This window comes from Paroedura picta, chromosome 8, assembly GCF_049243985.1.
Source record: "Paroedura picta isolate Pp20150507F chromosome 8, Ppicta_v3.0, whole genome shotgun sequence".
In the NCBI taxonomy this organism is placed as follows: domain Eukaryota; kingdom Metazoa; phylum Chordata; class Lepidosauria; order Squamata; family Gekkonidae; genus Paroedura; species Paroedura picta.
In genome coordinates this window covers 82,908,299-82,921,311 of record NC_135376.1, presented here as the reverse complement: position 1 = coordinate 82,921,311, position 13,013 = coordinate 82,908,299, and the positions used below count along the sequence as shown (strand labels likewise).

General features: G+C 44.9%; 1 long non-coding RNA gene across 3 annotated transcripts; it reads right to left on the bottom strand.

Annotated features, from left to right (window-relative positions):
* Positions 1 to 252: 252 nt before the first annotated feature.
* Positions 253 to 11,991, bottom strand: LOC143842682 (uncharacterized). Of its 3 annotated transcripts, none has more exons than XR_013233283.1 (3): positions 11,913 to 11,991; positions 9,238 to 9,363; positions 253 to 477 (listed from the first exon to the last, which is right to left on the bottom strand). It is a non-coding gene; the product is annotated as an uncharacterized LOC143842682 (long non-coding RNA). The 3 variants fall into 3 exon arrangements; XR_013233282.1 differs by lacking the exon at positions 253 to 477 and adding an exon at positions 993 to 1,123; XR_013233281.1 differs by lacking the exon at positions 253 to 477 and adding an exon at positions 6,717 to 6,847.
* Positions 11,992 to 13,013: the final 1,022 nt, after the last annotated feature.

Genomic DNA, 13,013 nt, shown 5'->3' with positions numbered 1-13,013 from the left:
ATTCACAAAATACATATGATACAGGAGTCAATTGGGTGCCTGGGTGAAAAGTTAAATGCTTGTGCAGTGCAGGTTTCATCTGGATGCTCAATTTTATTTCAGCAGCTAATGGAATTTGGAAAGGTTTTACCTGCTCTAAGCATTTCACTCACAGCTTTGTTTTACAAATGAGCATCTACAGTGGGTGACCAAGGCTAAGAAACCTGTAGAAATTTTTTTGCATTGGACATACATTTCAGTTTCCTTTCTCATGCCAAGTATATTCACATGTTGATGTGGTGCATATACTGAGGGGTTCAGTGTAGTTATAGATGTGAGACTTTAACCTGTGGAATGGTGATATTTGAAGAGCCAGCTTTTAAAGTCACCAGTATAAGTGTAGATTTCTGCTTTTGCGAATTAACTTCCTTCTCCATGCCTCCAACGCTGATGTAGCAAATCAGTCTTTCCTGAATGGACAGGGTGTCAGTTCAAAGGCTATTCACAGGAAAAAAAATAGAAAAATAAATATTTTGTAGGTTGCCAGAAGCCATTGATGGGCTCCTTAAACCACTAACAAAATTAAAAAAAACAAAACATTTTTTCTTCTGCACCATTATATCGTGCAGGTTCATCAGATGCATAATAGAGTGGAAGGTGGTATGACCAAGGGCCAATTTCAGCATAATGTTTTCTGCCACATGAATGCTTCTCAAAGAAGTCCCAAGGAACAATGTATGAGGCAAAGACTGCATTACTCAGAACCAAGAAGCTTTATGCATTTTCCAAGAAAAGACTTTGTGGAGAATATTAGATTTCCACTGAGAAATTTGGCTTCTGTATGCAACATTCTTTGCCCTTCTCCTTGAAATTCCTCAGATGTTTTGTCCAAGCAGGATCTTTCAAATGCTCTAAGGTTTTTTTCCTTTTAAAAGATACATAAGAGTAGCACTGATGGAAACAGAACAGAATCCAACAAGATGGTAGAGAAGACTTAGTCAAGCACGAGGTTATTGGGCTGTGGCTCAGTGGAAAAGCCTCTGTGAGGGAGGTGTGTTTTTTTGGTGGGGGTGGGGGGTCTCATTCAAATCTTCGTGGGTCCTACCAATTGCAGAGAGTCAATAAACACAATGAGGAGAAATGGCTGAAAAAGGAAAGAAGATCTATTTGAAAACATTCCAGAGATACATAAAACCAGAGAATCAAAACAGATAAACTGTATGACAGATTCAAGTGGGTAGCCGTTTCGGTCAGTAGTAGCACAACAAAATCAGAGTCCAGTGGCACCTTTAAGACCAACAAAGATTTATTCAAGGCGTGAGCTTTCGAGTACAAGCATTCTCCCTCAGACAGAAAGCGAAGGGTGGCCCTGTCTATCTCCACCTTCCACTAGAGCTGGGAGACAGATGAGGTTCAGGCTAGTTCTAATTCTCTTTTAAAGTACCTTACGCACCCGCAGAGTCCCTCTGGATGGAAATTAGGATCTGCGAGAATGAGGCTCCCAGTCTAAGAAACCATTTCCATCTATAACCAGGGAGGCATCTTTTGATGTGTCAGTAGCCAAGCAATAGAAAAGATGTGTAGCCCTGACCATTTGGCCCAGTGTTGCTTTGGTGTGACCGGGGCAGGAATAGACTAGGCAATTTGATGTTATCACAAATCCATCTGGGGAAGGCTTGACAATTTATGGTAGGGCTCCACATCATGCTGTTTGAGTTTGTGGTGTTATGTATTTGTGCTGGGGAATTACATGTGAGCTGGCCTGTCCTCACAGCCTCTGTTTGGCATGCAGAAGTTTCCAGGTTTAATCCCCAGCACACCCATTTAGAAGAATCAGTGATTAGGTGTTGAAAAAGACCTCTGTATGAAAACCTAGAGGGCACCAACCAGTTTGAGTAAACAATACTGACTTTTATGGACCAAGGATCTGATTCATCATGGGGCAAGTGCCCATACCAAGCCAATGCCCTGTCAGTAATTTGTTCACTGCCCCCACATGCTGTTCAGCTTCTCACTGGCACCTTGACCTTGAAGGCTGATGGCCTGATGGTCAAGAAAATGATTGTTCTACATACTGGCCTGTCCTGGTTCAAGTCTCTGGTTCTTTCCTGACAAAGAAAATGGACTGCTCCTCTCATGAATGTAGTTTTTGATAAGCTCTCTCACATTAGGAAAGTTTATGTTATAGCTGGTGTCAAACTGTCCTGTTCTCAAGGCTAGAGAAATGGAAGAAGAGCGTTTCACTACTGCTTATGTAAACAATTGGAGGTTGTGGGGGAAAGCATGCAAGCAGCTTTTTGGACCTGTCAGCTGTTCCTGGAAGGCTGGCATAAGTGGGGAGGGAGAGACCCCAGGCTATTGGCTCATCCTGCAAGGGGCATAATTTTCCCCAGCCTTCAAGGAAAGGTTATCTAACATGATGTAATCCTATTGTTCTCTTTGCAGATTTGCGAACTCCCCTGTGTCCATATTTCTTCTGCAGTAAAAATATAAGAAAAGGTTTTTCTCTCAGTGTGATTAATTGGGGGCTATGCAAAAGAACCCTAAATAGGCCATTTGGCTATCAAAGCCACCAGCATTGTTAAGAGAAATATTCTTAATTCCTGTTTCCCCAGCAATCCATTTCTCCCCTCCCCCTTTGAGGAATGTGGAACCTGTGCCAAAGCAATTCCATTTTGACCCACAGTAAATTCAAAGAGAGGAGGGCTGTTCTGCAGAGAGTTTAAGTGGCCATGCTATTGTGCTGCTTCTCGCCATGTGAGGGAAAGTTCCCCAGGTTGTTTTCTTCATTTATACCTGGCCTTTATCTCCACTGGGGGCCCAAAGCAGCATGTTCCCCTCTCCTGTTTCATCCTCACTGCAAGCCTGTGAGATAAGTTAAGCTGAGAGTGTTTGACTGGCCCAAGTTCATCCAGCAAACTTCCACAGGAGAGCAAAGGTTCAAACCTGAGTCTCTGTCAAACCCCTCTCTGATATTTGGCCATATGTCCTGATTGTTGTTTCCTGTTTTATCATTTACTGCCATTGCCATGCAAGCTGTTTAGTGGCACTTTCTTGGCATGTGGGCTCCCATGACCCTGTAGTGTTATGTCTTTGGTCCAGTAACCAACTCCATCCAGTACTGGATCTTAAATGTGAAAAACATACACTCTGCCCTGGAAGCAATCATGGAGACATTGGAGCCTGGGTGCCTGTTTCATCAACATGGGCTATTTGTGTCTAAACTGTTTGGTGCTGGGAGGGGCTGAGATCTTTGGGTTGATAAGGGGGGTGTTGGTGTATGTTCCCCAGTCTTAGCATGGCCCCTGTTATGACCTGATTGATGATTCAATAAAGTACTTTCTTTCCCTAAATGAAGTCTGGTTTTTGGGAGCATTTGTGGATTCTCACAGATTGCTAAGACTGGGGATCTCATCACTCTAATCATGATACCACACTGGCTTTTGGTCTGTAGCATAGGACTGCGGTAGGATTGCCAACAATGGGTTGGGAAACTACATAGAGATTTTGGGAGTGGGTGGGATTTGGGATAGGGATGGACCTCAATGTAGTTTAATACTATGGAGTACACCCTCCAAAGCAGCCATTTTCTCCAGAAGAACTGATCTCTGTCACCTGGAGATATAAAAACTGGTGATCCCTAGATCCCACCTGGAGATTGACATCCCTAGAGTGAGGCCAGGCAAAAGGTGGCCATTCACATCTCAGCTTAGCCTATGAACTCTTGAAGTGGCCTTAGACCAGCCATTATTAATCTTATGAACATAAGAGAAGCCATGTTGGATCCAGCCAATGGCCCATCCTGTCCAACACTCAGTATCACACAATGGCCAGGACTCAGGTGCCATCAGGAGGTCCACCAACAAGGCCATAACTCCAGAATCTTTCCCACTATTGCCCCACCAGCACCAAGAATACACAGCATCACTGCCCAACTTCCTTGATAAAATGGCAGTGTTCATACTGGCCCATCACCATGGAAAACAGAGTAAAAGCCATGTGCTGAGTGAAAGCTGGTTCTTGTTAGCATCAAAAAGGACATTGCTGTTTATGGGCCAAATACCAAGCTGGAATTGGATGAAATTAATGGAAGGTGGGCTTTTCTCTACATTGATAATGTGTAATGCATGTGTAAGCTAATTGATGTCCCTGACCTGGTTGGCCTAGATCTTGGAAGCTAAGCAGAGTTGACCCTGGCTAGTATTTGGATGGGAGACAAGGGACTCTAGGGGTCATGACACAGAGGCAGGCAATAGCAAACCACCTTCAAACATATCTTGCCTGGCTCCCAAACAACCCTAAGATCTCCTGACTATACTACACACTTGCCAGATGAGAAATAAATATTTCCCTAATTTATATTCCGAAAACTCCAATCCTGTGGCATGAACAAGACGGAGATAAAAAGTGGAAGAAGTGACCAACACAGCTGTGGGCTGCAGGATATGAGGTAGCAACCATTACTCTCTTCCTAATCTCTGTGAGGATCTGTTCACACATATTTGATTTTGGAAATTCCATGCATTTATTCCCTGAGCTAAGTAATCCAGGATAGCCCAGATCTCAGAAAACTCTGCAGGGTTGGACACAGTCAGTATCTGGAATTGTGACCTCCAAGGAATACCTGGGCTGTGACATGGAGGCAGGCAATGGCAAACCACCTCTGAACATCTCTTGCCTTGGAAATCCCACGAGGTCACCATAAATCAGCTGGGATTGGATGGGGAAAATAAACTAAAAACAGTCTGCCCTGCCAGAATCCACAGAGTGCCATTCCCCAAACAATAAATCATAACAGCTGTAATAAAGAACTTAGAACAATAAAAATAAACATACAGCAGTTGGAGATGGTAACACAAAGTAACCACAAATCTCCTTAAAAGCCAATTAGCAGCATTACCAAAAGCCAGATTAAAAACAATGGCAGTATAAACCAGAAAAAAAACAATTGCTGAGCAGTATATCAAGTGAGGCAAAGACAACATTAAACAAAACAAAACAAAACAAAAAGTGCATTCAAACAGGGGCAAGTGGAGAAGTGACACTCAGCAGAAGCCTGAGCCAAACGAAAAGGCATTTAACCCAGCAGTGGAAATGTACCAGTTATATTTGTGATATAGTGGAAATGTGTCCCCTTTTAAAGAATGACCTCTACAGTTATTCCCTGGACTTCCATTTTTCATCAAAAATGAAGAACCTTGTTCTATCAGATCCGATTGAATATTTTGAGAGCAGAGAAATGGGGCTGGGAGAATTAAAATGTAAGATTATTTCAATTCAAATCAAAACAACCACAAACTCCCTCTAAAATGATTGTCACTCTCAGGAGTTAGCTCAAACATTTGTGTTAAAATACGTTCAAGATGGAAACTGAAAAGAGGAAAACTCAACATGAGATAAGTTGATCCTATAACAGAAGCCACGCCCCTCCATTTGCAAGACATGAGCAAAGCTGTTAAGGGTGGAACATTTTGGGGGACATTAATTCATAAATTGGAAGTGACTTAATGGTGCTTAACACAAAATATGCTTATTTTTAAAAAATGCCTAAGAAATAGCCAATGCGGTTAGACAATCTTTAATGGTGAATGTTAACAAAGGGATTTTATTTTAATGTGTTGGTTTGTTTATCTATTATTTGCTTGTTCCTTTTATGCCAATAAAAATATTATGACTGAGAAAAAAACTTTTCTGTTCCATCCTTTTTGGTTAAGCCTGCCTTTCCCCTAAAGATGAGTCAAGGTGGGTTTTCAGAACACGCCAAAATAAAACAGAACAAACCTACGTGTTCCACAGTTCAAACTACTTCAGATGACACGGACGTATTTATCTCTGGGCAGGCCCATTTAAATTATGTGGATTTGCATTGCCATAAAAATGTTAATATAAGGAAAGGCCTTCCTGATTTGAGCAGGAAGGCCATTTCACAACACAGGAGCCACCACTGACAAAGTTGTGAAGTGGGCTGATTCTGATATACACAATAAGTAGGTCTTGGTATGATGATTGAAGGTGCTACTCTAGAGTAAATGTTGGAATAGGCAAGATCTGCATAACTGAGCAGAATCTAAAGGATGTCCTGCAGGAAGCAGTGGAGAATATGCATATTTAGAATAAATAGGATATGAACTTCCTGATGATTTTCAAATTATCTCCTCCAATGTCCTGATGGACTCAATAGGAGACTTCCTATTTCGGGCACACACTTCCTCCCTGCTTGCCTCCAGAACAGCAGTTGAACAACAGAAGAATGACTACAATGACAGTTAGCTAGACTGTATGTCTCTCCCTTTTTATACTTAGTTGTTTCTCTTCTGAATCAAAACTATTTTATTTTTTAAGCGGCCTCGTTCTCTGCTCTGTCTGTATATTCAAATTCTGGCAATAGTAATGTTGAAACAGGTGGACTTGAAGGGGTCTTAGTCTTAGACCATCAAGCGTGTTGTGGTTCATAACCAACATCCTGAACTGGTGTAATAGGTAAATGAAGGCTAACTTCTTTCAGCAAATGGCATGCAATATTTTGCCTTCACTGAAATTTCCAGACCATCTGCAAGGGCAGTTCCATGGAGGGTACATTACAACAGCCCAGCCTGGAGGCTACCAGACCAACACAAGACTTAAAAAACAGGTCATTTTCCTGTTCAAATGTAAGTAGTGAAATGTGCTTTTAGCTACTGGATTAATCTGTCTCTCCATCTCCAGAGAAGGGTCTGAGAACACTTCCAAACTCTTAATTTTGTCAATCCCAAATAATGGTCCTCATCAAAAGGAAGCAATGCTGCACCTTCAAATACCACGCCCTTACAGACCAGCATCACCTCTGTCTTGTCTGGATATAACTTGTCATCCCTCTTCCACTTGACCCCTGCTGACAAAGAGATAGATGAGTATTTCAGAGCCTTTTTGGATAACTCTTGGAGTGAAATCTCAGATCACCCTTCACACGCCCCACTCTACAAAACACAGAAAGAGCAACTCTGGTGGACTCCAGTATCCCTAGCCCTCTTGTCTGCCAGTTCTCCTCCTTTCCTCCCTATCTCACATTTTCCCCAAATTACTAAATATTGATTGGGGATGGGGTAGAGAGAGACAACAAACTCCAAGAGGATTTGTGAACGCTCAGAGATTTCCCTGATTTTCCGACTCTTTGTAACGAGGGCTTTAAAATACACCTGGGGACTGCGTTGCTGATGTGAATTCTGAGAGCTCTAGCTTTTTATTCCTTCTTATCACACTTAGAAGTGGGCAAGTGGGCAGCAGAGAGTAACTGGTGGATGAGAGGGCTGCTTCCCGGCCATTATAAATTGGATTCTGTGAAGGTTCAAGGGGGTGGCAGGTTACAATGGATGGGTGACAGGGCTGTGAGGGTCCTGAATAGTGCAGGGGGTTAGAATAAATGACCCATAAGGTCCCTTCCAAATCTATGATTCTATGATTCTATGGACATGGGCCTGTCCACAATGCATTGGGAATTTGGAATACCACATTGGAAACCACCACCACCACCAGCAGCAGCAGCAGCAGCAGGAGAGGTGTTTTTTACACCCTGCTTTTCACTATGCAAAGGAGTCTCAAAGCAGCTTACAATCGCTTAACCTTCTTCTCCCCACAACAGACACCATGTGAGGTAGGTGGGACTGCTCTGCTCTTCAAGAGCCCTAAGAGAACTATAACTAGCCTAAGGTCACCCAACTGGCTGCATGTGGTGGAGGAGGGAATCAAGCCCATTTCCCCAGATTAGAGGCAGCGGCTCTTAAACACTACACCATGCTGGATGATGATTCTCCAATGTAATTGTAAGATTATATCACATCAAAGATTTCCCCCACCCAATTTGCATATTAGAACTCTACTTGAGCTTCCAAGAATCACTGTGCTTCTTTGCACAGGGAACCTTATATTGATAGATATTGGAGAACATCCTCAAACTTTGACAGAAAGCCTTTGGGGGTAAATCCACTGGACTAGACAGAATGACGAACTGCCAACCAGGATCGAGCTGGGGGGGGGGGGATCAGACCATCCCTTACAAACCCTTGGAACAGTCTGCTTACCCAGACTTAACGCAATCAACCCGTTTTAATGGGAAAAGAGAGTTGGCAACAGCCGCTGATCCAAGATGCTGACCAAAAATGAACTACAACGAACCATGCAAGCTTTTTAATTTAGTTAGCTTACATAATTACATTTCTACCTCCCACTCGGCACAATAATTGCACGGATGCCCTGCTTTGGAGCAGAAAAAAAGAACAGAAAAAAAGAAAACACCCTTGGTTTCTTAATGGGACGGTTTAAATGATGCGGCCCCTCTCTGGAATGAGATGCTAATAACGGCAATCAATAATGCAGCCTTGGGCCTGTGTTTGTTTTTGGTTTTAAAGAAACACCCCTGGTTCCACGAAGATCACAGCCCTAATTTGGGTAGACGGTAATTGCCAAGGCTCCCAGGTGTTGCATGGATGAAAATAATTGATTCTGAAGATCTGGCTGGTTAACTCAGCCAGGAAACCCTTCCTCCATTTTTGGGGGGAGGGGAGAGTTGTTTTTTTCAGTCTCTCCGTGCACAACAAACAGCCCCCCTCCCTCCTGGTACTTTGGAAATGCCTCATTGGTGACCAAGTTGCCTTTACAAAACAACAGCTTGAGGCAAGATGATCTGCTTTTAGCACAATTCATTGCTTTGCTCACCTCTAAAGCCCTGAACAATCTAGGGCATGCATGCTTTGGGGGGTGCTTTCTTGTGTGGAAACCTCTTTGCTCCTTGAGATTGACAAAAGTCTGTCCAGGCTATTTCATTTATATTAGCTTCGATAGATCTGCCAAGGAAGAAGATGGCATGACATCATCAGATCTCAGGAGCTAAGCAAGGTGGGTACCTGGATGGAAGGCCACCAAGGGAGACTTTGCAAAGGAAGGCAATGGCCAACTACCTCATCTTCTCAATTGCCTTGAAACTGACTCGCTGTAAGTCAGTTGTGACTTGATGGCATTAATATAGGTCGATATTCTTGCTGCACAGACAACTTTCCCTCCCACTATCTCTCCAGTCCTCAGTGACCAGGATATTCTTCAGGTGCTTTTCATGGTAGGTTCTGACTTTCTCTTAACTTACTTTGAAAAACAGAATTCAAGGCAGTGAGGTCATCCTATCAGACATGACAGCAGCAATCTTATTTCATTGTTGACGGAGCATGTCTCTCTATTTCTGGCTTTCTCTGACCAGTGATTAAAACAGAGAAGTTAAAAGGCACTCACAAAACCTGGAGGCATGACATACGCAGCAGGAGATGTTTATAATTGTACATCTTCTGGCCTCCAACTCTGCTTATTTCCTTGGAGTTGTTTGCTTTGAAGACAGGAACTGCATATTTTTGCACTTCGCTAGGTAAAAGGGGGGGGGGGAGTAGAGAAGGGGGAGGTGAATCCCACAGACGCTACAGTGCTGCAAATTATTGCCTTTTAATGTCTTATTTAAAGGGGAAGCCTGTTATTGTCCCCCAGCATTCAAGAAGCTAGAGAATCAGAGAAAACTATAACAACTGCTGCTGGTTTCCTCAATTCACAGCTGGTTCCTGCAGTTTCATAGTAACCCTCTTCACACATTTCAAAATACATGGGTTGGGTTTGGGGTCCCCACTTCATGTATTCACAGTGTATCAGCCTCACATGAATGATCGGGGCTCTTCAGTCTTCAGCATGCATGAATGAAGGGCTTCAGATATCCCCTGTGCCATTTTGTGGATATGAAACGGTCCCATGAATGTCCTAGTATATATTTATGTTTTTTTTCCCAACAGCCAATGTATCCCCAGACCACTCCAGGTCAGGAAGATGGTGCAGAGGGAATTCCAAATTGGACATTGAATAAATGGGAACTGAGGAGAGCTAGCATTTCACATGCGACTTTTACACAGGTCACAGGGTGAGGACCTCAGACCCCAGCCATGTTCTCCATAATGTGTGTGCCAGACAAGCAGGGTGCTCCCCTCTGGATTGGCAGGGTAGAGGGTCAAGGCTGGTCTCACTGCTGCTGAGGGGATGACCACGGAATGCACAGACACCTAAGCTTGTGTGCATAGGCCCCTGGGGACTTCCTTGTTTATTGGTGTAGGGAGGAGGGATACACTTGATGGCGGACACTGGGCACCAGGCCCTTCAACAACACTGTCTGCTGAGCTACTTGACATCTCATCACTGTCCCCACTTGCCCCTTCAGGGCAACTGCCCTACTCCCCTGTCTCTTCAATTGCCCTTTATAGGGGGCCAATACTCCGGGGTCCTCTTTCTTCCTCCTCTCCCTCCTTTTTCATCTCCCCTGCACCATCTCTCACCTGTTCCTTCACTCCTCAGTTCTCCTTCACCCACCTTCTTCTGGCTACCCCCCCTTGTGTTGTCCGTGCTTTTATCTCCCTGTCTATTCCCCTCTCTGCTCCCCCTTCTTCTGTCCTAGGCAAGGTTACTCAACCCCACTCTGTTCCTGCCCTACCATCTCTGTTTCCAACCCCAACTGCCTCCTGTAGGCCAGAAGCCAGGGCAGCCACTCCTACTGGTGAGCCATTGTCCATCATGCTTCCTGCCTTGCTGTCATCTCTGTGCTGCTGCTGTGAGCCATTCCAGCCTCCCAGATTCATATGCATAGCACAAAGTCTTGGGAGGAGCCACTGAGAGCTCTCAGGTTGCCTGTTCCTGCCTCCCTTTCCCCTTTTCCTGACCTGAAATGTGTGTCCTGACAGTGCTGGGGTCAGGGAGACCCCATACCACCCTGAGGTTCCCAGTCAAGTGCACAGCCACTTGGCCTTGCAACAACTGGTGCACAATCTTGCTGTTGTTGTCTTTGCATCTGGCCATGACCCCTGGCTCTCCCAGGAAGTCCCAGGAGGCTAGCGGCATGTCGGGACATCTGACTTCCTGGCCAGGGCAGGCAGGAGCTGTGCTAGAGCTGGGTCTTCCGGACGGTGTGAATCAACAGAAGTTCTTGTTCTGCTCCCTTCCTGGTTGACCTCTATTTCACTGCTGTCCACCATCCTCTCCTACTTAGGGTTGCCAACTCTGAGCTGGTAAATTCTTGAAGATTTGTAGATGGGACTTAGGTAGGATGGGATTTGGGGAGAGGAGGGATAACACAGGGATACAATGCCGTGGAATTTGACCTCAAGGCAGCCATTTTCTCTAGGGAAACTGATCTCCATACTATGGAGAAACTATAATTTTGGGAACTGATCTGTTTAGTCTGGGGAAGAATTATAATTCCAGGAGATCCCCCAGCACCACCTTGAGGCTGGCAACCCTAATTCTGCTGGACACCCTCTGTGCCTTCAGTTTCTTTGATTAGCTTATGTACTTTCAGGAGACAAGGTCAATATTGGTGCTGCAAGCTCCATTTTCAGCTGGTCTGCATCTTTGGCACTGTAAACATCTAGCTAACTTTAGGGAGGGAGCAAGAGCCTAGCTGGAGGTACGGAAGTTAGGGCTGCCAAGCCCTGGTCGAGGTAGGGAATCCCCCTGCCCTGTTCTGAGCAATGTCAGGAGCAAAAATAACACCTGAACTTGAGACACCAGTTATGGCATCATGTTACTGATGAAAACCTGGAAGTAGCATAGGCTAACTCTAGGAATTGTTGAAAACACTATAACTAGGGAGGCCAAATTCCAGGAGGGACTTGTGGTTCCCCAAGAATTACAGCTCATCTCCAGACTACAGAGATCAGTACCACTGGAGATAATGGATGGTTCATAGGGTGGAATCTATGACGATGCACCCCACTGAGCTGCCCGCCCTCCCCAAACTATGTTCCCAAATATCCAGGAGTTTCCCAACATGAATCTGGCAACCCTACTCCTACCCATTCTCCTCCAGGCACTAGAGGTCGCCTGGCAACTCTAGTTGCCAGTGATTCCTAGAGTTATTGATGTAACTTTTAGGGTTTTACCAGAAGTAATATAATGCTTATCCCTGACCACAGTCCTCCTGCCAGTTTCCAGACACTGTTGGGTAACCCTAGAGGGCGTTGCTAGGCAATCAGCATCATCCCCCTCTGTGCCTAGGTCACAATGGGAAACAGGAGGAGAGAGGAGGGTGGTTGCCAGGCAATGACCTTTCCTTTCCTCTCTTTCTTCACTTTCCCTGCTGAGGCCCACTGCGAAGTTACTGCCTGAGTCAGGGGGTTCTGCCATCTGCCAGCAGGAAGAACTGATGGCAAGGAGAGACTTGTTGGTCAGACAATTGGATGCTTTCCTTGGGCTGAATGCAATAGATTTGAACAGCTCGTCCCCAACCCCTAGCCCTCTGTATTGATTCAGCAAATTAGGCTGAAAAACCTCACTGGTAGTGCTACAACCTTCCTGTTGGCATAAATGGTTCAATTGGAAAGATGCTTCTTGCACTTGGAAGAATCGGCAGCTCCCGGGAGCTGCGAGGGTTTACCAGTCTTTTGACATGCTGCTGTTTTGAAAGTCCTCCTATCGGCCCAGATGCATCTGCCAGAAGGGTGGCGGGAACGTCTTGGCAGTTCACAACTGCACATTTCTCCTAATCAAATGATTTCTTGATGGCACTATTGTTCTCGTCCAACGCTGTTGATCCTTGCAGAAAGAATGAACCGGGGGGGGGGGGAGAGGGATTGTGCTTGTGGTTTTTGTTCTTGTGGTTCTTGATGAGTAAAGGTTTCTCTTTTTAAGGTGACAGGGAAGCTGTACCAGCTGGCAGGGTTATTCCATCCTAGCATGTAATTGCTCTGGATCTGTTGCTAATAGCGCTGGGGATGATAAGGATCACAAGGGCAAGATAATGATGCTGTCCTGGAAGGAGACCAACAGAGATAGCGGGAGAGTGACAGTGCAATCCTAGGAATGGTTTTGTGGGATCAAGTCCCACTGAAAAGACTGGAGCAGGATCCTGAGGTCTGTTTAGGATTGCTCACTGAAGCACTGTAATTAAACTCTCCATTGCCTATGCTGGCCCGTATGTGTGTTTTTTGGGAGGGGGCGGTCAATTCTGTGAAAGCAAAGGGGTGGCAGGTTACAGTAGATGT